The sequence below is a fragment of the Schistocerca nitens genome, chromosome 8 (genome assembly GCF_023898315.1).
Source record: "Schistocerca nitens isolate TAMUIC-IGC-003100 chromosome 8, iqSchNite1.1, whole genome shotgun sequence".
Taxonomy (NCBI): Eukaryota; Metazoa; Arthropoda; class Insecta; order Orthoptera; family Acrididae; genus Schistocerca; species Schistocerca nitens.
The window spans coordinates 234,371,117-234,396,801 of record NC_064621.1 but is presented as its reverse complement, the minus strand read 5'-3'; positions in this window follow the sequence as shown (position 1 = coordinate 234,396,801).

Here is a 25,685-nt window from a genome sequence, read left to right as displayed (position 1 = left end):
ATTTTTCACACAGGAAGAATGCACCGAAAGGAAAACACTGCTAAGGCGCACTGCAAATATTTAAAAAAAATTTGAACTTACTCATTTTTACTGCACGGAGAATTGCTTATAGCAGCGGTTGTACAGCGTTTCGTGCCTGGTGCGCAAATCTACCAATAACTAGAAGCAGCCATGACTAGAGGACGCAGAGCCGCGTAGCACGTAGTCCTAAGCCACAAACGTCAACATTAAGCACTTAACCATTCCAAGATGTCTCATATTATTAATTTCTTGAACAACTTGCAATTCATAGCGACAGATAAACTGTTGCAGATGTAATTCATACACAAATGATTTGCAGAGGAAAGAAAATCAAGGCATTGCATGATGTTATATTGCAGACGACTTCCATCATTCGGGACTTTAATTTGTTGACATTAAATATTTTATAACAATTCCTGTAGCACAGTTCTTACAATAATTTTTGAATAATGTGTATTTTGCTAACAACGAAAAGTTCCTTGTTTATTCGTCACAAAAAAGCGAATGGTTTATTGGACGATGAAAACAAACAGTTTCTATACACCAGGCACACCTGTTAAAAGAAAAATTAATGCATTCAGGCCCTTCACAGTAATTATTAGTTTTACTTAGACGGAACTGGATTGGAGTAAGAAATGGTCGTGGCAAGTTGTTGTGCATATTGGGCTGCGTACCAGGCATACTTAACCAAATTCATAAAATGTGGTGATGCAAACTGTCAACGCAGATGTGACTGAAATTTAATAAAATGTTTTAGACTGTTGAAAACTTTTTTATCGAGTGGATGAATCACAATATCACCAATATTTCGTCATGTTCCTAAAGAGAGGGATGTCGACACGTCCACATCAAGATTCCAACAAAAGCAATGAATCATTTTTTGCAAAGGGTAAGAAGGCTTTCGGATGTAAAACTGAAAATTATTCTTTCCTACTTTTCCAGATTTTGTTACGTCGATTACAATCTTTTTTCGAGTAAACAGTTCGTTTTCTTTTTCAGCTATGTTTCCTACTGATATAATAGCTTTGTTTCGACAATGCCTATCCTCGACTTATTTTCAATATAACGAGTTTTATGAACAAATTAATGGGGTGGCCATGGGTAGCCCTCTGAGCCCTGCTATTGCTAATCCATTTATAGAATTTTTTGAACAAGTGCTGCAGTCGGCCAAAAAAAAAGCCCTTTGAAATGGTATCGATGCTGATGAGGAACTCAGTGATTTTTTGTTGCACATAAACAGTTTCAATCCAAAGATACAATTCACCATGGAGAAAGAGAGTAATGGACAACCAAATTTTTTGGATGTATTGGTTATTAAACGGGCAGATGAGACTTTAGGGCATAAGGTATATAGGAAAGACACATACACACCGATCGTTACCTGCATAAGGATTCGAATCATCATCCTAGGCAGAAGAGAGGAGTCATAAAAACTTTTGTGGACAGGACTAATAACATCTGTGAGCCAATTTATTTGCAAGATGAATTAAGCCATTTGAGAACGGTTTTCAAGAGAAGTGGGTACACTGACAACGAAATAGATCGAGCACTCCACCCTAGAAGAAAAGTGTCCGAAAATATACAACAACAACCGTCGGCTGGAAAAGATTTTCTTCCATTTATTCATAACATCACGGACCGTATTGGAACAACTAAAAGGAGTGTAAATACCCGCCTAACGGAACTCAAAAGGAACTGTAGATTGGGACAAACTGACAAATCAGCTGTAGCGGAACACGTTCTCAAAAACGGTGATCGCGAAATAAAATTTAGTGAGACAAACGTGATAGCTAGGACCTCACATTATTATACCCGCATGTATAGAGAAGCTATAGAGATCTACAAGCACGAAAATAATTTTAATAAAAAAGAAGAAGGATTAAAACTAGAGAAGATATGGCGGTCGACTTTGTACCAACGAAGTGACAATCGATTACCTGTAATCGAGAGAGATGGCACTAGCCGGAGATAGTTTTAAAGTCGAAAGCACGTGATGAGTGGTGGCACCACCTAAGCGCTCTATATATGCGGGGCCTCTAGCGCCTAGCAGCCAGTCGCCGACTCACCTCAGAGGATGTTGCCCGCAGTTGGCAACGAAACGTCAGGAAGGAGAAGAAGTTTTATATATGGACCACGGCGATTCAGTCCGGAAGTTTTAATTAATGAAGACGCCGGCCGTGAAAGCTTACATGTTAAGAGTATTCTAGAAGTCACCTGCAAGTGGATGCTGCCACCAGTCAGTTGATCGAGATGCTGGTTTCAGTACAGTTAGATGATGGGCGGTCTGTGCTAGCTACGGCTCCAGCCTGGCCACCGCAGCCCCCCGCCAGGAGTCCTGGGAAGCGCGAGACGCGGACAGTGGGACAGTCAGCACGCAGCTGGGCCCCTCCACGTCATTCAGGGACTCCGCCATTCACTGTTTACAAATACTCCACACTGGGGCAGCGCGCTCAATGGCAGGGAAAGCGGTTGCCACATCACCGGGTGAGTAACCTCGGCCCCGCGGATGAATGACGTCGAGGTAGCCGAGTCCAGTGAAATGCAACGCCGCCGTTTGGGCTTCCTACACGGCGGTATTACGCGGAACAAAGTCTTTGTCCAAAGACTTTTGTAAAACACCCCCTGTCAAATCTTTTAAGGTGTACCAAGGATACTTTCATGAGACATTGCTTTTATTAAACATCTTTAACGTAATTTTTTTAAAAACCTTCCCATGGTTTACTTGAGTTTTTCGTAAGCTATGTCTCCAGGTGCTAAAGATTAAAAATATACACACATAATTTATCAGATACGATCAGCAGCACTATAAGATTGTTCGCTAACGATGATGTTGTTTACGGAAAAGTTCTATCACTGGGCGATGGCAAGAAAATGAAGAAAGACTCGGACATAATTTTCGCATTGTGCAATGAATGACAGCTCTCTTTAAATATGGGTGACTGGGAGGTAATGGCCATAACAACGAGAAGTAACCCGATAGTATCCCATGAAGGTGAACATTTGGAGCGTTTCAGTCACATAATTAACAGGGGAATTTCGGATAGCAAGTTAGACATTATTATGGCGGGCCAAGTAACTTTTATTCATTGCCGCACTACACTTTGAAGTGACACAGATGCGTGGCACTATTTTTCACCATAGCCACTAAGTCTCTGTAAGCGACGGTCCAAAACTTCTGCCAATAGTTCAGTCTCTCGATGATAAAAAATCCGCTCTTTGTGTACGGATCTGTTCGAGAACGGCTATGTGAACATTCTCCCTGCGACTGCTGCGAATCGGTTCCTCGATTGCCCGGACATTGTCGTTTGTGGTCGATGTCGATGGTCTTCCTTCCTGAGCAGTGTACTGAAATTTGCGCCCAGTGAAATTTGCGCCCAGAAAGGTCGAAGAAAGGTCCACTAATCCCCTCGCCTGGCAAGGAGAAGAGCTGAGGGACGCTACCTAGAGCTTTCTGAGCCCACATTTTCAAGCCATTCTATACACAACGCTGCGAACTGAGAAGGTCAGTGTTAAGACGGCATCGAGAACTTTGTACAGGAAATCGATATACGTTGCAAAGCCATGGAAAGTGTATATCAGATGCTGTATCAGATCTTAATCATTTGATTCAAACTTCAGAAACGAAGCTCCCGCGATTATTAAAAAAATCAGTGTAAAGCTATCATGATTCCTGAAGGCGGTATCCTTGCACAAGTTTCGCGAATAAAACGATCTTTTTCGAAACTGTTGCAAACTTTATTTTGGCTCTAGGGTTTTCCTTAAGTTTGTATCTTTCTCTAGCGTTATGGAAGAGAATTCTTTTTAAAAAAAGTCAAATTAATTAAGAATTATCTGGGGTCCACTAAGAGTCATGCACAACTGTCTAATTTAGCAGTTACTCAATGAAAAAAAAATGAGTTAGCTAAAGATATTGATATTAATAAGGATTTCAAAATTTTCAGTCTGAAACGAAGGAGAAATGTTAATCTACGTGCTAGTCGGCTGTCACTAAGGAGATCTTCGGTTACTTGTTCTACTTCCTTAATAATCAGTTAACCTGTAATTTTTTATAATGCGTTTTACCTATTCGTTTTCATACATAAAAAGCTGTTTGCGTAGTTATTTTCTGCTTTTGTGTGGTTGGGTATTGTGGGGGGGGGGGGGGTCGGAAGGGGGTGAAAAATAAAAGCCTGCACCGGGTACCATGTACCTAGCTACGCCACTGCGTAAACGTCAGTCTGAACCGCAGTAAAATACTGGGTGTGTACGTAGCCAAATAGGGAATTCTTTGTACGGTTCTATACAACTTCGAAACTAATCACAGCAAGTATCACCAAGACATTCGATAACGTTAAAATAGCTCGTAAGTCTTATCCTTAGCCGGACATTGTGGCCGAGCGGTTCTAGGCCCTACAGCCTGGAAACGCGCTGCTGCTACGGTCGCAGGTTCGAGTCCTGTTTCGGGCATGGAAGTGTGTGACAAAATCATACCATCGATTATGTATGCAACTCAGCTCCTCTGAATATATTTTGAAAATAGAAGTCTCTTCCTCTCGTGCCCTTTTCTTTGTTTGGTTCAAACTGTTCCTTCCCTGCTTCCAGCTGAGCGTCATCTGGAGCTCGACGCTGGTCCTCGATTGAAAAACGCACCGTCCAATCCTTAGTTTTAAGCATCTATCGTCAGTGGTTTGCTGGTCTGCTTTCTGTCTTGAACAACGGCACGTCACAGTCCCGTTACTTTCGTTCTGTTCACTATGTAAAAATAACCTTCATAGTTGCAACATGGCTTACTGCGAACGGTGGTTGAAGCTTCCATGTCGGAACTATTGGGACAGAAATACGCAAGTCGTATGATGTCAACTCTACGACGGCTAGAGCGGTACTAAGACAGACAGTCAGCTACTCTGCAGAGAAGGTATATCAGGGGGCAGTTCGGCTGTGTCCGGAGAGCAGATAGTTTAGAGTAATGAAGAAGGTCCGGTTGCAGGTCAGCCATGACACAAAGGGAGCGGGTACTGGGCGCAGATTTCACAGATTTCTGGTTAGGCGCAAATTTCACTGGGCACAGTTTTCATGGATTCTCCTGACTAGCATCCCCCACACCCGTACGGCACTGGTCAAATTTCTGGCTTCCCTACTCCTGGACGCCCATTGGATTTGGTCCATATACTGCCAGAACATCACTGTGAATCTGGTGCAGTTTAGTCGTTTAGCTCACAGGAATCGTACTGTCCCGCTTACTTCAGCTTTGGAGTATAATTGCAGCGTCATTTTACTCCCACGCTGTGATGCACCTGTTAACCGTACCGTAGTAAAACTGTCTCTGCAGGAATGTCCCTAGCTTGGGACGACATGTGTAACTTAGTATTTGAGCCTCCTTGTATTTACCGCGAATACTAAGAAACGCCGGCCGCGGTGGTCTCGCGGTTCTAGGCGCGCAGTCCGGAGCCGCGCGACTGCTACGGTAGCAGGTTCGAATCCTGCCTCGGGCATGGATGTGTGTGATGTTCTTAGGTTAGTTAGGTTTAAGTAGTTCTAAGTTCTAGAGGACTGATGACCTCAGATGTTAAGTCCTATAGTGCTCAGAGCCAATACTAAGAAACGACATACCTTTAGATGAATATGTAAAATTAGGAATTGGGAAGGCGAATGGAAAACAGAGATTAGATGGATGTATTGTGGGAAAGTGCGGTGCTTTTGTACAAGAATCGCATGCAGGACGCTAGAGCGGCCAGTTCTAGAATACTATTCCGTGTTTGCAGCAGGAATTAAATACTGACGACGGCAAACACTCAAAGAATACAAAGACGCTCTGCCGGAATCGTAACAGGCGGTAGAGCCCACACAAAAGTGTAACAGAAACAGAGAAAGAAATGAAACGGGAAATTTTGGAATAAAAATGACGTTGCCCTCGAGAATCCTTTTTGGTTAAATTTAGAAAACGAATGTTTGAGGGAAAATATGAGGTAAGTCTGCTGCCACAGTTACGTGTTTCCGGCTGCTGTGGCCGAGCGGTAGGCGCTTCAGTCCGGAACCGCGCTGCTCCTACAGTCGCAGTTTCGAATCCTGCCTCGAGTATGGACTTAAGGTCAGTTAGGTTTAAGTAGTTCTAAGTCTAGGGGACCGATGACCTCAGATGTTAAGTCCCATAGTGCTTAGTGCCATTTGAACCATTTTTTAACGTGTTTCGCTAAGGAATCTCGAGGGTAAGGTAAAGGAGATTTGGGTGTCTACAGAGGTATGTACACAATTATTTTTTCGTCGCTCATTACGCGAATCGAATAGGACAGAAAGTGGCTAAAACTGAATCAAAGCATTCTCCTTTACTCACTGCACAGTGGCACAGTGGCTGAGGGCAAACACAGAGCGACACATGAAATTTCCCTGATTTTCAAATATAATTAAAGGAAAATTGCGAAACATAGATACTCGCGGTTGGCAGTGTCATGTAAATTAATTTAGAAAGTTTGGTACAAAAAATTAATACCGTACTTCATAGTCTCCTTTGGCAACCCGCAGAATTTTTATGCGATACTCTGTCTCAGCCCATGTCTGGAGTGACAGAGCCTGTTTCATCCACAATTCTTCTGCCAGTATCGCCAAGGTCATACATAGGTGTGACATATACAATGTCTTTTACATAAGGGGAATATTGATTACGTGTGTCGAAAATAGTGAGGGGGGGGAGTGGGGTCCGTCAAAATCTCATCAAATTTCATTTAAAGGGGAGGTCGGGATGAAAATCTCAGATCAACTTTTTATTCAGAGAATATACATTATTACAACGGAAGACTTTTGTTTCATAAAGATAATCCCAAGTGTAGACAGTATTAATGCGAACACTGTGATTCGACGGTAGTTGCATGCATTACATGAAACAATTGCTATAGAACTGTCAAGTTTAATCCGGGGTGTTCCATGTCGCGGCGATCGAAGTAACTGCGTGTCAGTCAGTCACTGAGTTGGTCTTGATACCCTGAAACGCGTATGAAGTCAATGTTATTATGTTTAACATGAATCTGTATCAAAATTTTTACGGTCCATATGCAGGGTGAGTACGAAGGAAAGGTACGTGCTATGAAGGGTGATAGTATTAGTGATTCTGAACAAAAAATTTCTCATGGACGTATGCCCTATTCTGAATAGTTTCGGAGATAGAGCACATTTAACATCACTTTTGTACTTTCGAAAATCGCACCATTCAGCAAGAACGTGTCACAGTAGAAAATTACGAGGGTCGCTCAGTAAGTAATGCCCCACATCTTTTTCTCAAAACATATTTATTGTTAAGAGTCAGAATTTGGTGACAATATACTTCAACATGTCTTGTCCATGCCCTATTTTTCTACGTAGTCTCCATCACGTTCTATGATCGTACGCCAACATTGTGGAAGAGCATGTATTCCTTGCTGGTAAAAGCTCTTGTCCTGTAGGCGTAGCCATGTTTTCATTGCATGACTAACACTCTCGTCAGCGTCAAAGTGTGTTCCCCGTAGAAAAGTTTCAAGCGGCCCAAAGCGATGGATGTCCGAGGGTGCCAGGTCTGGATTGTAGGGTGGATGAGGCAATTTAGCGATGTGCTCCCGGGTTCTCAGACTTGTGTGTGGGCAGGTATTATCGTGTTGGAGCAAGATTTCTGCTGGATTCTTGTCCGATCGAACACGTCGGAAAGGGTTCTTGAGTTCATTCAGATTCTTCATGTATGCCTCTGAATCGATGGTTGACCCTCTTGGCATCACATCCACAAGAATGACGCCATCACAATCCCAGAAGACTGTCACCATAACTTTTCCGGCAGAGGGGGTTGTCTTGAATTTCTTCTTTTGTAGTGAATGAGTATGATGTCACTCCACGGACTGCCTTTTTGTTTCCGTCGAAAAGTGGTGCACCCAGCTTTCATCCCCCGTAACGATCCGTAACAGAAACGCCTCTCTGTCTGTCTCAAAACGCTACAAAAATTCAGACGAAATGACCTTTCTTTGAATCTTGTGGTCCGCTGTCAGCATTCCTGGAACCCATCGTGAGCACCTCTTTATATATCCGAGAGTCTCGATCATTGCAGATGCACTTCCAATGCTGACCGACAACTGGATAGCCAGTTGTCGAGTCGGCACGAATAATGGCATCCGCACGATTCAGCATGTCTGGAGCAGTGGCTGTGACAGGACGTCCCGAACGTGGCTGATAATGGAGCTCTGTTTCTGCATTTCCTGAGGTAGTAACTTTCTTTACCCATCACCCAGCTGTACTCCTATCAACTGCAGCATCGCCGTACACTGCACACAAACGTTTATGGATGTTCACCACAGTTTCTTTTTCTGAACACAAGAATTCAATAACAGCACGCTGCTTGTAACGTGAGTAGTATGTAGACGCCATTTTGGCGCTGTATTACTGCTCTGCCATCTGCCAAAACTGTTCGAAACTTCACAGGCACACAGAACAAACATAAAATATGAAGCACGAACAAGGACGTTTGTCCACGTATATTAATGGCTTTAAAAATGTGGGGAATTACTTATTGAACGTCCCTCGTACATTACATTAAATTTCCTGCAAAAAAGGTCCCATACATTTTTCTCTAGGACTAATAGTTTGCGCGAAGGGAGTGCAAGAATACTGAAAATCTCGCTTGGCACGCGTGCGCTGTGGCTTAGGTATTATTTGTAGGACAATTTGAGGTAATTTCCCACTTGGTAGGCCACAAGTGTACTGTATCAACTGCCTCTACACTACTGAGGTATGTTGTAAACAATGAGAATGAAAATAAATAACAATGTGCACTACTTGTGTTCTATCTTCTTCAGAATCACTAATACTATCTCCTCTCAAAGCATGCATGTTTCCTTTTGAATAATCTTGTATTAAGCGACATGTCGACAAGTCGAAACGCCCGTGTGAGCAAGACGTTAATCGTTTGAGGAAGGAAGCTAAGCTGAAGGACACCGCCAGGAACGCTCTTTGTGATTATATAAATCAAGGGACTGAGATGCTACGTGATCATAACGTTCGAAGGGAGGTACAAATTATATTGTCTTTCAGCCACAATTAATGTTTATGTATATGAATAAAAGATTATTTTTTTATGGATCCCTCGTGAGGGAGGGAGGGATTCCAATACATATCACCAAGGGTGAAGGATGGGGAGGACGGGTCAAAAAAAAAAAAAAAAAAAAAAACTCTTTCACCCCAGTGAGGTGGCGAACCATTCTGCTTTCAAGCGAAAGAAGCTGACAGAAAGCAAACTGCTCAAGCGCGTCAAGCTAAACGATTCCTGTAACTCTTTGACGGACGTAGAAAAATCGTCCAACTCTGTTGTTGTATGTTGTCTTTGACAAATTGCCTGTTGGCTTCAGTCTCGGGTTCTTCGGCCAACGTTTGTTTGATGATTTTTCTGACGTTTCGCCAGCACGAGTGGCTGGCATTGTCAAAACTTCACTCTCCATTGCTAGTGGTGGACTGGAGCCGAGCTCGCGGCCGCAGATTATTTGTTCCTGGCGCGCCGACGTCCGAGGGCTCTTCCCTGGTCATTACTACTGTGGTTCTCCCCATGCTGCCTGCGAAGGTCAGTCGCCGCAGCACAGGAATCCAGGACACGTTCACCTTAAGACATCCCTATTTCTTGTTGAAGCTATTGTCATGTTGGCCTGCCCGGTTAGCCGTGCGGTCTTAACGCTAGGCTTTTAGGGCGGGAAAGAGCGGCTGGTCCCCGGCACGAATCCGCCCGGCGGATTTGTGTCGAGGTCCGATGAGCCGGCCAGTCTGTGGATGGTTTTTAGGCGGTTTTCCATCTCCACGGCGAATGCGGGCTGGTTCCCCTATTCCGCCTCAGCTACACTATGTCGGCGATTGCTGCGCAAACAAGTTCTCCACGTACGCTTACACCACCATTATTCTACCACGCAGACATAAGGAAGTTTCATATCAGCGCACACTCCGCTGTAGAGTGAAAATTTCATTCTAGAAACATCCCCCAGGCTGTGGCTAAGCCATGTCTCCGCAATATCCTTTCTTTCAGGAGTGCCAGTTCTGCAGCGTTCGCAGGAGAGCTTCTGTAAAGTTAGGAAGGTATGAGACGAGGTACTGGCAGAAGTAAAGCTGTGACGACGGGACGTGAGTCGTGCTTGGGTAGCTCAGTTGGTAGAGCACTTGCCCACGAAAGGCAAAGGTCCCGAGGTCGAGTCTCGGTCCGGCACACAGTTTTAATCTGCCAGGAAGTTTCACAACTACCTTTGTCTCATAGGTTTTTCAAATGTAAATGGAAATCAGGAATGTTCCATGTGGACAACCGTAGACCCTATATCTAGACGTAGACTATGAACGTTACATAATGCGACAGTACAGCTACCACGCTGATACGTAAAACACCGCAAATACTCTGTATGATCAAAAGTATCCGGACACCTCCAAAAACATGCGTTTTTCATATTAGGTGCATTGTGCTGCCGCCTAGGTCCACTGTTTCCAATGTTACAGTCAAGTGGAAACTTGAAGGAATACGTACAGCACAAAAGCGTACAGGCCGACCTCGTCTGTTGACTGACAGAGACCGCCGACATTTCAAGAGGGTCGTAATGTGTGATAGACAGAGATCTATCCAGACCATCACACAGGAATTCCAAACTGCATCAAGATCCACTGCAGGTACTATGACGGTTAGGCGGGAGGTGAGAAAACTTGTATTTCACTGTCCAGCGGCTGCTCATAAGCCACACATCACACCGGGAAATGCCAAACGACGCCTCGCTTGGCATAAGGAGCATAAACATTGCAATATTGAACAGTGTAAAAAGCTTGTGTGGAGTGACGAATCACGGTACACAATGTCGCGATCCGATGGCAGGGTGTGGGTTAGGCGATTACACAGTGAACGTCATCTGCCAGCATGTGTAATGCCAACAGTAAAATTCGGAGGCGGTCGTGTTATGGTGTGGTAGTGTTTTTCATGGAGGGGCTTGCACGCCTTGTTGCTTTACGTGGCACTATCATAGCATAGGACTACATTGATGTTTCAAGCACCTTCTTGCTTCCCACTGTTGAAGAGAAATTCGGGGATGGCGATTGCATCTTCCAACACGATCGAGGACCTGTTCATAATTCATTACCTGTGGCCGAGTGGTTACACGACAATAAAATCCCTGAAATGGACTGGCCTGCACAGAGTCCTGACTTGAATCCTACAGACCACCTTTGGGATGTTTTGGAACGACGACTTCGTGCCAGGTCTCACCGATCGACATCGATACCTCTCCTCAGTGCAGCAGTCCGTGAAGAATGGGCTGCCATTCCCCAAGAAACCTTCCAGCACCTGATTGAAACCTTCCAGCACCTGCGAGAGTGGAAGCAGTCATCAAGGCGGCACGAACTAATAAGTCATTTTCAGCCAGGTGTCCGGATACTTTTGGTCACATTTACTATACCAAGCGGGAAGGAATTATAACAAGGCATGTTATGTGCTACTTGTTTTCTGGTAATATTCTTACTCTAGCCATAGATAGCTTACAGTAAAGGTGCTCTTCATGTTAGAAATGCACAATGCTGACTCATTAAAAACTGACGTGTGCTATATTCAAATCGTTGCAGAGTGCGTATTTAATTTTTCATCCATAGAACTTGTAGGGCCCTTCAGCTGTACCTCACTTCGTCATTGTATCCAAATGAAACTAGTAATTACAGTAATCATTTAAAACAGGAGGTGAGCGTAATGGTGCTACTTACTGCCATATTGTGCTTGCGTCTGCCGATGGTTAAGTTTTTGCATGAGAAATCCAAAACTTTGAAAGTACTCTGGCAGTCCACGGCTTGACTGTGACGATACCCACTTTTCTTTCTTTCATACCTGAGAGAACGATTCACGGCCACCGAAGGCGCCAAAGTGTGGTGGACGCGGGTAGCAAAGCCCGTCTGAAAATTTTCCATTGCGCTTCATGGGAGCACAAGCAGCTTCTTTCATGGCCAGATTCACAAAGGCGGGAAACACCAGCGTCTTCATAGAACATCAGATGGGACGACCTATATCCATGTCTGAAAATTTGTTTATTTATTTCGTGTCATTATCTGTGTACTTTACAAAATGAGAGAGACGGCTTCCTTAGTTTAGCAGAATAGCTTTACTAACAGTTTAAATTACTTTGTCATGGTATTCTACCAGTGTATCTAACTTTTCTATCATCAGCAGAAATTATTTATGTCACACAGCCCATCAGTTCAGAGGATAGGTTAAAATATGTTCATACATTTTTCCTTAGTGTCGTGGGAGTTCCGTATCTTATGCTATACTACATTTAACTATATTGTTTGATTGTCCCCACTTTAGCCCTCTGTTTAAGGATCTCGAGACAGTCACACCATACTGGTGCCCCGGATCATTTCCTTCGGCAGGTTTTGTTCATACATACTGTACATGTTTCCCAACGTTGCTTTCCATTGATCAAATGGTTCTTTTGGCTCTGGGACTTAACATGTGTGGTCGTCAGCCCCCTAGAACTCAGAACTGCTTAAAGCTAACTAACTTAAGGACATCACACACATCCATGCCCGAGGCAGGATTCGGACCTGCGACCGTAGCAGTCGCGCGGTTCCGGACTGAGCGCCTAGAACCGCTTGGTCACCGCGGCCGGCTTTCCATTGATGCACGCGAGTTTTCTCTGCTGATTTGCCGATTTTAACAAAGGTTCTTCTGGACCGAAATATTGTCATGCGATAATGGTACTCATTCAAGACTTTATTACTGTTTTTCATACACTTTGAAAATTTTATTCTGGTGTTCGAAGGAAGAACTATCGTTGAGAGGTGAATTTCGTTTAAGCCGCGTCGGTTTAATTCAGCGAAAGATAATGCTGGAGTGATATTTAGTGCAGTGTCGACCTTATCGCATCGAATGTGTGTGCCCAAGCGGGATAAGCATATTCAGCTGCAGAATAGCACAGCGAAGATATGAAGCACCATGATTGAGGGTCTCGCTCCTCACGAGGAACTGACAAGTTTACGAAGTCTGTCTAAAGCACTCTCGACGTTTTGTGCAGATTGTATGCGATCCAGAAGAATTATACAGGTGAAAGCGTGTACGCACGTGATAATCAATACGGTTGACCAGCAACAGTAATGCCCACGTACCGGATTTGTCGCGGCACGCTGAGCCCTGTGCTTCTGCTCCAGCAACAGCAGGCATTCTTGAAATTAAATTGTATCTACATAGTGGCTGGAATTTCATACTTTCAAAACCCTCTCATGTAACTCTAGTACGCTGGTGAGTCAAATAAATAGCAAACGCTAGAATACTACATATCGTTTCAAATTTTGCGCCAGTGTGTATCTAGAAGGTGGCAGCACATGTCCCGTGGAATGTAGCCGATACACAGTATTCCGCGGCCAATGATTAATGATCTGCAGCCAGACCAAGATGACAATTGTGCTGTCAGCCTGTACCCGACTAAAACGAGGTAACTTTTTGAGCGGAGGGATTGTCAACAGAGCACGTCCATAGGGAAATTCGTCCTGTATGTGGTTGGAACTGTATTTCATGGACATTTTTGTTCAATTGGATATAGGTATACCGCAAAGGACAAGAAAAGCTCACAAAAAATGAGCATCCTGGCCATCCTGGTTATTCAGTGATGGCACATTGTTTATCCATCTAGGAGTATTTCGCTACTCGCAGGACACATCGCTCTTGTCGGTTGCAGAAATTTAAGGAACGAAATAAAGTTCTAATATCCCGAGAGGTCACTCATTATATGCGACTACTGCCACAAGAATTCTGTGCTGCAGGCTTTTAATGCTTTGTCGAACGAGAGGATAACTGTTTAATGAACAAGGGGAGTATATTGAAAAGGGAAATAAATTTCAGGCTGGTACGCGGGTCTTTGACGTCTCTATCCCGGTTTTCGACGTATTTGTCGACTCACCCTCGTAAAACTTTTCATCTACTGAAACAAGAAACAACAAACGTTATGTGGGCTGCACTGTTCGTAGTTTGTAGTCATTCGTAACATAACTTCAATTGTCCCCGTGTTCTAAGTACAACTGGTGTCCACTAATAACCAGACCTGACAGATATACACTGAGGTGATAAAAGTCATGACATATCTCCTAATATCGTGTCAGACCTCATTCAGTCCGGCGTAGTGCAGCAACTCGACATGGCATGGACTCGAAAAGCCGTTGGAATTCCCCTACAGAAACACTGACCCATGTTACCTCCATAGACACCATTAATTGCGAAAGTGTTGCCAGTGCAGGATTTTGTCCACGAACTGACCTCTCTATTATATCCCATAAATGTTCAGTGGGATTCATGTCGATTTATCTGGGTCGTCAGATCATTCATTCGAACTGTGTTCTTAAACTAATCGCCAACAATTGTGGCCTGGTGACACGGCACATTGTCATCCAAAAAAATTTCATCGTTGTGTGGAAACATGAAGTCAATTAATGGCTGTCCAGGTAACCGGACATAAGCATTTCCAGTCAATGATCGGTTCAGTTGGACTAGAAGACCCCGGCCATTACATGTAAACACGGCCCAGACCATTATCGAGTCACCACAGGTCTGCACGGTGCCTTGAGACAACTTGGGTCCATGGATTAGTGTGGTGTCCACCACACAAGAACTCTACTATCAATTCTTACCAATGAAATCGGGATAACACAGAATACTGTGAATAAAAATTTATAACGCATTTCTTTCTCTTGCAGTAAGGGATTACAACATTCACAGATTGTGTGTAATTTGTGAGGACAGGAGGGATATCTGTACATTACTCTATAAAGTTCTCCCAGGATGAAACTTGAAGTATTGAGGAATGCTTCAGGCAATAATAATAAACTTAGATAGTAAACTATACGGGGAATTGTGAGCAATGAGCTGTCAGAGTTAATTACGGATAAAGGTTGAAAATAAATGTAACTTGGAGAATAATTCTTTTCCAGTTATAGTATGTTGTCTGATTTGCTAATTGGGGTGAACAGTGTGGGACAATTCTCATTTTTTACTCAGGGCTTAAGAGTAGTCCAGTTTATAGTGATTATTTACTGGAAGAAGTTTGTGAAATAAAACAGTGAATTGTGGAGAATTAACAGAAGACACATGACTGAGAGAACTGGGAATAAAGAGTAATTGTATTAGATTGTTTTCGTCTTGGAATAGTGTGCTTTTGGTGAAACGTTTTGTGTTACGCTGATGCAAATTTCCTTGCAGGGAATTGCAGTATTTATTCTGTGTTTCGAAAACAGTTTTATTTGCAATGTTAATTCGTATTTTTAGTTAATGTATGTCATCACATATCATTTAATCTTCAACACATTGATGTAGCTTCTCTGGACCGATGTTGGAAGTGTAGTATATGTCTGAGGATATGTGATTGACTTTGTTCAGATTAGATATTCTCTTGTTGAAGAAGAAAGGCATGTCTGTAGCTCTTTCACAGCATTTTATTGTGTGACAGGATACACAGCTGTACAATCTGATGAGTGATTCACTTTCGGTGACTTGCGATGCTGAGTTGAGAACAAACCCCTCTTCCCCAGATCTACTCTACTGAAGATGTACTAGCTTGAATGAGGAGGCACTGTCAGGTGATTATAGAATTTTGCGCGTTGTGGTTACACTATGTTTAATGAATCTGTTTTTTAATTGTTGATTTGCAGAAAATTTTACTGGGACTTGAATTTTGGCTTACCTGCATGGTGTATGAGATGGTGTTGAAGATGCATATACAGGGTGGCCCATTGATAGTGACCGGGCCAAATATCTCACGAAATAAGCATCAAACGAAAAAACTACAAAGAACGAAACTCGTCTAGCTTGAAGAGGGAAACCAGATGGTTCTAGGTTGGCCCGCTACATGGCACTGCCATAGGTCAAACGGATATCAACTGCGTATTTTTAAATAGGAACCCCCATTTTTTATTACATATTCGTGTAGTACGTAAAGAAATATGAATGTTTTATTTGGACCACTTTTTTCACTTTGTGATAGATGGCGCTGTAATAATCGCAAACGTATAAGTACGTGGCATCACTCAACATTCCGCCAGTGTGGACGGTATTTGCTTCGTGATACATTTACCCGTATTAAAATGGACCGTTTAAAATTGCGGAAAAGGTCGATATCGTGTTGATGTATGGCTGTTGTATTCAAAATGCCCAACAGGCGTGTGCTATGTATGCTGCTCGGTATCCTGGACGACATCATCCAAGTGTCCGGACCGTTCGCCGGATAGTTACGTTATTTAAGGAAACAGGAAGTGTTAAACCACATGTGAAACGTCAGCCACGACCTGCAACAATTGATGTTGCCCAAGTAGGTGTTTTAGCTGCTGTCGCGGCTAATCCGCACATCAGTAGCAGACAAATTGCGCGAGAATCGGGAATCTCAAAAACGTCGGTGTTGAGAATGCTACATCAACATCGATTGTACCCGTACCATATTTCTATGCACCAAGAATTGCATGGCGACGACTCTGAACGTCGTGTACATTTCTGCCACTGGGCACAAGAGAAATTACGGGACGATGACAGATTTTTTTCACGCGTTCTATTTAGCGACGAAGCGTCATTCCCCAACAGCGGTAACGTAAACCGGCATAATATGCACTATTGGGCAACGGAAAAGCCTGATGGCTGCGACAAGTGGAACATCAGCGTCCTTGGTGGGTTAATGTATGGTGCGGCATTGTGGGAGGAAGGATAATTGGCCCCCATTTTATCGATGGTAATCTAAATGGTGCAATGTATGCTGATTTCCTACGTAATGTTCTACCGATGTTACTACAAGATGTTTCACTGCATGACAGAATGGCGATGTACTTCCAACATGATGGATGTCCGACACATAGCTCGCGTGCGGTTGAAGCGGTATTGAATAGAGTATTTCATGACAGGTGGATTGGTCGTCGATGCAGCATACCATGGCCCGCACGTTCACCGGATCTGACGTCCCCGGATTTCTTTCTATCGTGATCCACCGACAACGCCTGACAACATGCGTCAGCGCATTGTCAATGCATGTGCGAACATTACGGAAGGCGAACTACTCGCTGTTGAGAGGAATGTCGTTACACGTATTGCCAAATGCATTGAGGTTGACGGTCATGGTTTTGAGCATTTATTGCATTAATGTGGTATTTACAGGTAATCACGCTGTAACAGCATGCGTTCTCAGAAATGGTAAGTTCACAAAAGTACATGTATCACATTGGAGCAACCGATATAAAATGTACAAACTTACTTACATACTGTATTTTAATTTAAAAAACCTACCTGTTACCAACTGTTGGTCTAAAATTGTGAGCAATACGTTTCTGACCGTTACAGCGCCATCTATCACAAAGCGAAAGAAGTGGTCCAACTAAAACATTCATATTTATTTGCGTTTTACACGAATATGTAATAAAAGATGGGGGTTCCTGTTTAAAAAAACGGAGCTGATATCCGTTTGACGTAGAGAAGTTACGTTCTTTGTAGTTTTTTCGTTTGACGCTTATTTCGTGAGATATTTGGCCCGGTCACGATCAATGGACCTCCCTGTATACTGAAGTATCACTTAGATAATTGGTAATCTTAAGTACGTGTTTTTGATGAAAGTTTTGTAGAGAACTTTTAGCTACAAAAATTCAGTAATAACTTTTTTGCCATTTTTAAGATCTCTTCATGAGATAAAAATGGTTCAAATGGCTCTGAGCACTATGGGACTTAACATCTATGGTCATCAGTCCCCTAGAACTTAGAACTACTTAAACCTAACTAACCTAAGGACATCACACAACATCCAGCCATCACGAGGCAGAGAAAATCCCTGACCCCGCCGGGAATCGAACCCGGGCGTGGGAAGCGAGAACGCTACCGCACGACCACGAGATGCGGGCTCTTCATGAGATACAATTTTCTGCAGCGATCTTAGTTTTGCTGGTTCTTGATGATAATGATAAGAGGTTTAAGTCTATTTTATTCATTGTTTTCATAATTAAGTGGTTTGTGGATGATTATTCAAGAATTTTGAGGATATTTTTTCTTATTTTTAAGTAGTTCTGGACTTAAATATTTCTTTTGTAACTTGGGGTCATCTGAGGTCCTTCAGAAATTGTAGCCTAATATTTGGCGGTATTAATCTTCAGCGCATAATAGAAGAGCTGAAAATCTTTTAGAAGGGGAACAGGAGAACCTGCTTGGAGAAATATAGAGAAAGGAAAACAGATTCAAATGTCTTGTCTCTCACTCCAACTCAAGGCAGTGATAATGTACATAATAGTGATTCACTTATTTTTTTCTAGCAGTCGAGGAGAGCATGTTATTGACAATTATGTTAATATTGCAAATCAGAATACAAAAGTGTTGTCATGAGAGAAAGTGATGTTGTTTCAGAGATGGTCCAACCACATGAGTCTGTTGGTAGTTGGAAAAGTATTTGTAGACTGTTCCACTGCTTCTAGAGCATGTTGTCTTGAGCATGAACAATGTAATAGTAGTTCAACTGCTACACTTACATTTACCAATACTTCTTTAATAGGTTATTGGCATGCTTAGTGAGGTCAGAGGCTGATACAAAAGAACTTGATGAGAAATTAGAAACAAGTACCAGAGTATTAGGAACTAATCTGAAAGGAATAAATGAAAATTTGAAATCTAGTACAAGGGCACTTGTAACTGAAGTGACAGAAGTTAACGAAAAGTGCTAAAAACAGAAAGAGAGTGAGAGGCACCCACAAGCCTTGCTCATACTGTGGCATCAAGCAGTCAGGCCTGCAAGATGAGTGGTCTGCCAAGCGAGTGGATTCTTTCTTAATTTATCGAGTAACATGAACTCTCGTACTCACAATTAAGTTACAAATTATCCTCCTGTATGAATAATACGCAACGGAAACACGCATCTGACTATCAGTAATTTACAGAACTCTGACTGTACACTACGCACTGGCAATACCACATTTTCTTTTTGTCTTTTATTTAACGGCTTTTGTCAACACGTGGCCACCGCACTGAATATGAATGGCGCACACATTATAAATTCGGGACATTATGACAACATACAATTCAATGGAAAAGACCACCAATCTTTTTCTTTGCACTATCTTATTTATTCCGATAAATTCTCTAACCTAAACACACAAATTCTATAACCTACGACAATAACACATGAGAAATTCCGCCCAGTGGGCATGGCTTTACAATGGTGAATCTCTATATTATGGTCTCGTAATTATTTAACTCTACGGTGCACTTTCTGGATAGGATGGTGGATCTTTTATTATTTCTCACACTTCGACTCTCACATTCATCATCACGAAACTATCCTCCAGACCGAGCAGTACCGGAGGAACATGCATAACCCGCTAATCTTTTGAAACTACCTTGCTACTCTCCCATGCAAACCACACATACCCAAATTACATGACATACACCACACAACAATATGAAATACTACACAGAGAATGGTTACAACATTATCACTTTCAGCTTTCCCACTTCAATTAATATTTATCCCAGTTTCACACGACACTGCCCCACTTTGTAATTCTACTTTCCTACTGTGAACTCTGGAGATATATGCACGTCTTCCTGTGCAATGCAAGCCAAGTGGCGTTGCTGGATAGACGGCCGACTCACCTTGATTCTCTCTCAGAGTTTAAATCCAGCGTCACACGGAATCATATCACGCAATTTAACATTAAGAACATAATCATCACACACGCGAGTCCTCAACTGATACCATGGACGAGTACTTCTCTTTATCCTTTGTCTCATACACAGATTGAGACTCACACAGTACTCACCACGTGGAAGTACTCGTCTCTAATTTCAAGTCCTGCACACGCCATTTCTTAAATATTTCAGCTTATGGTACACACGCTATTTCTTAAATATTTCAACTTATTGTACACACGCTAGTAGTTCAGCTTAACTTAAGCACACGGAAGTATTTCAACTTATAGCTACACGTGGTTTCATTGTGACCGTTGGTCACTTCCGAAGATTACTACAATCCCATTAATATTACCTGCCTGACATTTAATTCTCCCCACAAAAGTTCCTGAGATAGAGAAATTATTATTTCAAACTACTCTTAAATATTCCACATGGATACCATTTCTCCACTCTTTCGTCATTACGGAGCACAACTAAAACAGGTCTTAACAGCACAAGATCCAGCGGCAGAGTGCTGAAACATGGCCGTTCTTTAGGTTCTCTCACACCTCTGTCGAAGTGGGGAGGCACCTTGCTACCCTATGGGTCAGTCACATTTCAGGCGCTCAAAGCTCTGGTAAATTTCATCTCTTTGGACCCACCAAAGGTGGCCAAAGGATCGACTCAAAGATGATCATATATTCACATTCACTATCTGCGGTTAGCAGACGACCATACATTCATTCATTTCACAGATCTCACCAAACTGGATGTAGGGATTTACTTTGTGGGAGTGCACATGTGATCAATTAAATAAATAAATTGTCATTCTTTCCCACACTGGTATCCGGCTTCGCTGTATTAATTGAAATTGTGTTATTTTACAAAAAAAATGTGTTGTTCTGACAAAAATAATGAAGTATTTCGTACCTATTTTCAATGTCGGGCGGTACTGTACCCTTTCACCACCGGCTACCCATGCAGAAAAAAAATGGCACGGTACTATCCTTGCAATGCGAGGGTAGTTCCGAACATTTTTTTAAGAAAACTGTATTAGAACAAACGTAGCAAGTCATCAAAATAACCAGGAGGAGACCTTAGCCCCTGGTGACCACAAATAGACGACCAAATGCTGTTACTTTACCAAATTATTGACACAGTTGTTGTATTATTGTACTCTCCACAATGCAGAGTAACGTACACATACAAATTTACAACAATCCACATGACAAATAAAACATTACATCATACAAATAAAAGATAATGGTGAGATAAAAATTTGCTTAGTTACTGGGATCTTCGTTATTTTTATGAGTAATCCAAACTTCACTAATTCTAAAACAAATAAAAAAATACTAATTGTACTCGTGAAATTTTAAATACCTCACCGTCCAAACACAGAGCAAGTAATCTGACATTCATAAATTGCGCTGTAAAAACCTTTATACAGCAAAGTCTAAATACAAAACAAAATCAACAAAAGAAAAAAATTTCGTACACTAGTTACACGTAGAAGTCGGGCTCCATATCAATACACGCAATAAATAGTTAGCAATAAGTGCTTGAATCCACCAGTAGCTCTCGTATCTTACTCTACTGCTCATTTCTCTGTTGTCACACATTTAGACGACAAGAACTTACATTTCGACTAGCCTTCGTTACACTTTAATGTGAAATATCACCACTGTGATAATGCAAATAAGTGGCTTCAGTCAACACACCAACAAGATCATTACTGTCCATGACATTAAAATGCATCAGTTAATTCCGATATTTGTTGTGCAATGCAAACTCTTGTCCCCTGTGACAACCTTACTGATCAATGCTACGTTAGTATTATGCCACTGGCTAATAATTAAAGCATCATTGTACCAAATATTCTAATAAACATGCTAAGTGAACTTGATAACCCAGAACAAGCAAAAAAAAACAGTAACTATTCTAAACACAAATGTTAATGAAATACAATTACACTTGCTGTCCCTTCAGGAATGAAACACATAAAAAAATTTACACAAATACAAGTACAAATACATTATTTCCTATCTTGCGAGTCACACGGAAACATTTCATTCTGTGATTTTCTTGGGGTCAAAAAGTTGCTGATAGTTTTCCTAGAAATACTGTCTCGGTGTCAAAGCTCTCCCATGGTTACCCGGACGAAAGTCTTTAAGTCACTCAAATCGGCATTTTTGAACACGCACTGAACAGTAAACTGTATCTCACATTAAACACAAATGTCATAGTCACTCTCAGAGTACCATCCACACGAATCTGGTCGTCCAGAAATGGCCCTACAACTACTATTACCCACGGTTCTGTCCTTTCAGTTCATGGTGTAATTAAGAGTCGTAAGTTCCATCAAACAGCACTTATTCCCGTACCAATTCAAGAAATGTCTCCTACTACAGACGCAAATGTCAATGTCCCACTCTAGTTTCTTGCGTTCATGCAATAATTAGTCACCAAACGACAACTGTCCTCTTCAAGAATACCAAGCGTCCCACATGCAATTCACAAAGCACACTTAACAAGTCACTGTCAAAAGTTTATGGATCCCATCGTTCAGTGGTCAAGACAAAACAAAACGATCGTCCTGTCTGCTAAAGACAAAATCTTTTCCACCACTCACAACGTGGAAACACCAGTCCTTCACTTTCCACCTTATGGAGACATACGAGCAGTCATCTTGTTTCACGGCTCCACAGTCCAGTACTAGTTAATAGTTGCTGGTAACAAATGCCCGCCGGGCTCTGCCGCGCGTGGTCCATTCTGCCGTGGCGCTGCTGTGCGCGCCGTTGAGCAGAAGAAACCACCCGCTGTTGCCTCCGCGGGATACTTTCCCCAGTCGTAAGGGTGGCGGAACTTATGAATGGCCAGTGGTACGTGCGTGTCGCCCCAGGCCGTTGACCTGCTGTAGCGGGCGCGTGGAGTGTACCCCGACCGGCAGTGGAGTGGGGAGTGCCGCGGCTCTGTCGCCCGTCGCCATGGCGACGTCAGCTCGGCCCGCTAGCGGTATGGGCGTTACGACACCCAATCAGTCAGACCCTTCCGTGCATCTCGCAACATTACAGACAAAAGGATATTCTTACATTATTTAAATACTCATTGATTACATGTATGATCTATTAGATACATTGGTAATAAAAGAATCTTTGATCTAAAAAACATAAAATTATACACCCTGGTTTTCTACACATACAACATCAACATTTATCCCTTTTCTATATACAGCCCACACTTGTGCTATTGATTGTACCTGTCGTCCCTCATACAAAACATGAAAGTGTAAAAAAAAAAACAAAAGGAATAATAAGCAATCTATACTGCTCATAATTACAATATCAAATAGTAGGCTACTCTAATATCCTATCACAGTGAAAATATTAGAAACTGTTTATTCTAAAGCTACAATATACAATGAACCTTTGTGCTTGCGACAGACTGAAGTTAATACCCCTTGAAAGTGTTCTAACAAAAAAAAAAAAAAGAAATAATCTACACAGCTCTCAATTACCTACCACATGTTATTAAATAGTAAACTACTTTAACATCCTAACACAATAAACATTTTAGAAACTGGTGACTCTAAATCTACAACATACAATGCACCTTTGTGCTTGTGACAGACTGAAATTAGTATCTCTTTACATATTTTACATTTTATTATATATAACAACATTTCTAGGACATGTATGAACCATCCACATGATGTCAGATCCTGACCTGCCATCGAGGTTTTCATCCCAATCAAACAATACATAATAATGTTTTAGTTACAGCTCGGTAGCATCCACTTTACAGGAGTGTGCGCATTGATCACACTACTCTACGACTCTCACTCACCAGACATCACATTTTCCTTCTCATTCAATCCATTAATACACTAACAGAATAGGTCTAGAAGTCAGCTAACCTTAACACCACCACACTCACGACAACATACCATACCTTTGCTCCCTTATACTCATAACACCATCACACTCACGACAACATACCATACCTTTGCTCCCTTATACTCAACCACATAACACATGAAGCTGTTTCGGAGATAGCATTCCAGTCTCCGAATTCGTCCTTTCACTCTGGCACCTTTCTCCATCGGCTTAGCTCTGCATTCAATTTAGAATTGCGGCATTTCATCTAAGAACAAAAAATACACAAATTATTCCTCCTGCAAAATAACTGTACACATTCTTGGTACCGTTTTGATTAGTTATACTGGTACCAGGCTTCAACAACAACAACAACAAAATTATTTTTGCCAAATCGCAAATCTTATGGTAAGAATTAGATTTACACTTATATTACATCCTACGTCAGTATTCCACAACGTTCACCATCTGGATCTCATACTCCCTTTATGTCCTTTCACATTGTGCAGTTGTCCTCATTTCTTCATTCGTATTTCGGCTCTCCGTCCGTCCATTACTCCATCAATTCCTGGTCTTCCTTCGCCATTGGCATCAATCTCTATTGCAGCATACACAGGCCTCTCTGTAACATACATCTAAGACATCTCCACATTATTAATTCTAATCACCTTTATTTACCACTGTTTCATCACGTCGAATCTCTCTTTATTAATCACACTGCTTCACGTCGCTTCTCTCCCTAAATATCACCTTTATCCGCTACTATTTATCACGTCGCTTCTCTATCTACCATCTTTATCCACTCATTAATCATCACGTCGTTTCTGCTTGATCCTTATTCATATGACAAAAAATACGTACATACACCACTCTGTCGACTCCTGTTCATGACTCATTCGACCAGTCTATTCCGTCATACTTCCTGACATCCCGCCTGAAAATTCTTATGTTCGATTTGCCCCTGCACAACGTTACACACCACAAATAAATACACTGACTATCTACCATAAATCGCCTACTTTAGATCTATCCTTAACTTTTCCATAATTTGATGTTAGAAATGTGATGAAGCCCACGAGATTGTTTTCCCTTGATCGCCTCAATCAGTACAGCATTTTCATGGACAATCCGCCTCACTCTGAATGGTCCACTATACACAGTAAAGGATTTGTTAGGAATCTGTGCTTACATGAAAATTATATGTGTGCAGAGAATATACAAGCTGGGAGAGATGGGCAGCCCAAGTGTTAGAAACTTAGGTGCTAGTGGCCTCTTTCCCTAACACCAGATTCCGAACAACCATACACAGCACTTCATTATAACTGTCACCACGACAATGACATCAGATGGCATCTAGTTTAAAAAACTTCGATCACATTGCAGATGTTACCTGTAACAGCAGTATTAACGTACCCTATTCCATACTGACCACAATGTTGACTTTTTTACATTACGTGTTAAGTACCTGCAATAGTCAAGTCACACTAATTATACTGGACTCATTGGCATTATTACATAACATTTTAGCAACTGGTTTCTTTGAGGAAACAGTCCTTTTACTTTAGTGTTCCAAATAAAACTTTGCAAATTTTGCTCTGAGAGACCAGCCTAACAGATTCCATTACTGGTGTTTTATTATCTGATCAAAAGTATGGTTTCTGCATTCCTACATATCAGTAGAGTTTGTCTGCTACATAGACAATTTTCAGTGCCAGCTGCATGTGTTTTAAGGCAAGATGCTAAGGGCTGATATTTTGGATTAGTTTCTCCTATCCATCAATCTATTACGACAAGAAAGAAATGCCAGGATTCCATGCTCTCCTGTCATTCTGATAGCTTCTGCCGTTCCTATCCTCAACTCTGTCTGACCTATGAGTCATGTCGCCGTTCACAATGTTGCTCTCATTACCCAGTTCCTGTAAGAAGTGCTGAAATGACGCAGAATCGTCTAAGCCTCTGCCTGCCATCACTATACCTCTGCGCAATTTCACTGGCAACTTCGTTATACAGACCCTAATGAACTCACCAGGTTCGTATGTCACATCCAAATACCTGTTTCGTCTGAACATTTCCTGAGAGCACGACAATGAATCCCTTATACCACCTTCGTTACGATTTGGCATCATCAATATGCTTTGCTTAAGCTGGTCCTGCTTACTTTTCGACCAGAATTCATTTAAATAGCT